The sequence below is a fragment of the Falco biarmicus genome, chromosome 7 (assembly GCF_023638135.1).
Source record: "Falco biarmicus isolate bFalBia1 chromosome 7, bFalBia1.pri, whole genome shotgun sequence".
Lineage (NCBI taxonomy): Eukaryota > Metazoa > Chordata > Aves > Falconiformes > Falconidae > Falco > Falco biarmicus.
The window spans coordinates 2,452,554-2,456,465 of record NC_079294.1 but is presented as its reverse complement, the minus strand read 5'-3'; positions in this window follow the sequence as shown (position 1 = coordinate 2,456,465).

Sequence of the window (3,912 nt, the reverse complement as noted above, 5' to 3'; positions counted from 1 at the left end):
AGGCGGAGGGCGGGCGGGAGGGAGGGAGGCAGGGAAGGAGGGATGGAGGGAGGGGGATGCTGGCGGGGAGGGACATACCTGCACCGGGGCGGGGGTGGGGGGGTGAGCAGGGGACGCGGCCCGGGGTCTCCTTGACGTGGACCCCGGCGGCAGCTGCAGGACAGATGTGGCCGCAGCTGGAAACGACACCCCGCACCCTTGTCTCCTGGGAAACGTCGGTCCCGGCGGGGCAGATGTGCCCACAGCTGGAGGCAGAGCCCCCCTCTCGCCGGACAGATGTGGGGGGGGCTGGCCACACAGGGCCACTTGCGGGGGTCCCCTCCGGGGACGTGCCTGGAGGCAGCAGGAGCAGCAGCTACAACGGGGCTGTGTGTCCCCCCCCCGCAGGTTTGCAGCCCCAGGCTGGCAACAGGTCTGGCAGCCCCAGCACAAACCCTCTCCCCACTGAAGAATTGAAGCAGCAGCTTATACATGCGTTCCACAGGCACAAGGTGGGGGAAAAAACCTGCATCTGGAGGCTGCAGGTCTCTCCCCGTGACAGGCAGCCCCGCTCCTGCACCCAGCTGTGTCCCAGGGAGCATCGCACCTTTGGTGACCGCTCTCACTGCCACCCTCTGCAACCAGAGCTGCAGGTTTCTCTCCTCACCTCTCCTCGCCCCACTTTGCAAGCTCTGAAAACTGTGCAGGTTGTGCTGTGTGCAGAAGCCGACACCATCACTATTTTTAGGTCCCAAGGCCACCCCTGTACCTGAAGGTACCTTTTTATACCCCCTGCATACTCACGGTGCTCCGCGTTACCGCCTTTGGGAGCCCTGGATGGGGGGGGGGGGGGGGCTTGCTTTAGCAGTTCAAACTTCAAAAATACAGCAGGTGCCATCAGTATTTCCCAAACCATGGAGCTGACTGTCATTGAGGCAGTGGTATTGGTTTTTGGCCAAGACCCAGGACGTCAGCTGCTCCTCCAGAGAAGAGCAAGCAGAGCCCTCCGAGGCACACAGCCCTGCTCACTCTCGGGAGCCTTGGTCTCCTGCCAGACAAACTCAAAAAAGATGTTACTCCTGGGCCAGCGTGGAAACAAGCGCACACCCACAGCATCACCATGTGCAGGTACGCTGGGCCAGCCTCCTGAGGCGGGCACAGGTCCCCTCCGCGGTTTGGATGCACACACTGAACTGTCCTAACACACAGGACGCAAGGGACTTATTCCCTCGGGGACTGGGACACAGCTCTGTCCCCAAGCACAACCCCAGCTACCAACACACAACTCCTCGGCAGCACGGCTGTCATTTGGTCCCTGACCCAGAGCAGAAGGTAAAGCTGCTGCCTGCTGCGGCCAGATCAGCACCAGCACATCTCACCTTCTGCTGGGACGCCAAGAGCCCCCCCCAGTCTGGCCACTGGGCCTTTCACCCCAGTCCTGGCTCGAGCCAGCCAGGCAGGAGACCCACCTGGGCCTTTCTGGCTGCGCTGCTGCTGGTCACGTCCGCCTCAAACGCACCCTAGCACCCACGGCCTCTGCAGTGCACGCACACCTCCTGCTAACAGACCACGCTGCTGCCCCAGCCAGCATCCCGGCCCACAAGGCATCTCCTCTCTTCTTTCTCTTTCAAGCTGTCCAGTTGACTGTCAGGTTCACTTCAGGGCAACCATTCTCAGCCTCAAGCCGGAGGACAACTTAAGTGCCAAGAGAGTTTTTCCGGCTGCTCTCCCCCAGCTGAACCACCCGATCGCCCCCCCCATGCTCTGCTCTCTTTCCATCAACCATCCTCCTCACTGCCCTGGTTTCCCCCTGCCCCCATGGCCACAGCTCTGGCTCCCATCCCTTCATACCCAGGTGGGTTTTCTGCATCCAAACACTTCAGCCAGCCCCTCCTGAAGCCGCTCCAGCTCCTTTCTGCAGATGCATGAGTCATGGGGGAAGGGAATTTCCCCAGCCACCAGCACATGGAGCAGACAATCACTCTCTGCTAGAAATCCAAGGTTAGCCAATTCCCATCCTTTGTCCCATGTCACCGTCATTCCTTTGACAGGGAGAACAGATGCCCTGGCCGGCACAGAGGAGGAGCCTCAAGCCCAACCTCTCCAGGTTTAATTGACATTATTACACTCTGAGTAGAGAAAGCTGGACTGTTTGCTGTCATCCTGGCTCTTCATTTTCTAAGGCACAGGCTGCTATTTTCAAAAGGTTTTTTTGTCATGTACAAGCCACTTCAAGCACTGACCCGTTACTTTCTCAAGCCCGAGAGGGTCCGGAGACAAGGGAACAGCTCATCAATAGCAGGAACCTCGGCTGCACCCCACACAGCTGACCACCACCAGAAGTGCCACCCTCCCTGCAGACCAGGCGTGCCCTTTTATCTCCAGCACCTCTTTGAAATACCCCAATCTGCATCTTCAAAACCTGCCTTTTGCATCTCAAACTTGCCAAACAAATTAAGGCTCCCAATTTTAAATGCTTATAGATGCAAAATATTTTTTGTGTGTCTTGGCTTTGTTGGATTGCTTGCAATAATGACTTAGCTGGTGTTTGGACTGGTGCTACCTGAACACACCCAGCTGAGGCCAAGACTGTAGCCTAGCAGTTCTGGATCAGACCCACTGCTGAACCCGGACAAGAAGCTGCGTGGCTACTCACGCTTCCTAGTATCCTGCTGGTCACTGAGAAAGTGATGTACCTCACGTAATTCTCCAAAAATAAAGGTTCCAGTAACTTGGTCTACACAGAGGCACCGAGGAGGATGGCATAATGCACAAGCAGAACGTTACTCCAGCTGTGTCCTAGGCTAGACTGCTAATCATCATGGTATCCCGACCGGCGCGGGTGGGCAGCGCCCCCCGAGCTCCCATCCCCCCCCGCAGGCTCTCCCCGCAGGCTGCACCATGGCCCCGCAGAAGGAGCCTCCCCAGCCGCTCTGGGCAGCCCGGCCCAGCGCCCCGCCACCCGCCAGGGACACACGTTCTCCCTCCTGCTCAGAGGGAACCGGCCGTGTGGCGGTTTGTGCCCGGTGCCCCTCGTCCCGCCGCTGGGCACCGCTGGGAAGAGCCTGGCCCCGTCCCCTGGGCACCCGCCCTGGGATACCTGCAGCCATGGGTGACATCCCCTCTCAGCTGCTCCTCTCCAGGCTGAACAGCCCCCGCCCGCTCAGCCCTTCCTCCCCGGGGAGATGCTCCAGCCCCTCACCCCCTTCGCAGCCCCCGCCGGCCCCTCCCCAGCAGCTCCCCCTCTCTCAAACTGGGGAACCCAGAAAATGGTGTATTTGGTGTCAGCTCACAACTCAGCTGAAGATCTGTAAAAGAAAAAGCTCTGTCCCCGACAGGAGACCCATGTTGGACAATGTTCACACTGTCCATAGCTGCGTAGCATTGCTCTGCCCCAGTGCTCACCCTCGCAGTTGAAAGGAGCCCCCACACCACCCTGAGGAACATCTCCAGAGCCTCTGCTCTCACGGCATCAAAAGCCAACTGCTCCCTCTCCCCAGGCAGAGCTCACGCTATGCTTGCTTTGGGGGTGCCTGTTATCAGGTCAAATATTGCCACCTACCCCTCAGGCACAGAAAACAGTCGTTACCCCACAAAATGGAAAGCCCCAAGCTGGCATCCATTTCCTGGTACTTCCTTTATCTCAGCCTCCAGCATCTTCTGCTCCTTGCTGAAACAAAGACGGCATCTTCACTCATGGTTACTGATGGCTTTTTCTTTCCCCATGAACTGGTCAAGCCTTTTTGAATGCAAGCTGTTAGCGCCCACAGCTAAGGAAGAGCTTGCCACCAAAACTAAGGCGAGCCTCGTTCAATCTGCCATCTCGTAGTTTAATCAAGCATGTCCAATCTTAAATGCTACAGAAAACAGCGAACAATCATCCTCTACTTGTTTGTCACAGGGTTTTCCCCACCTTTATAATTTCAGTTTGGA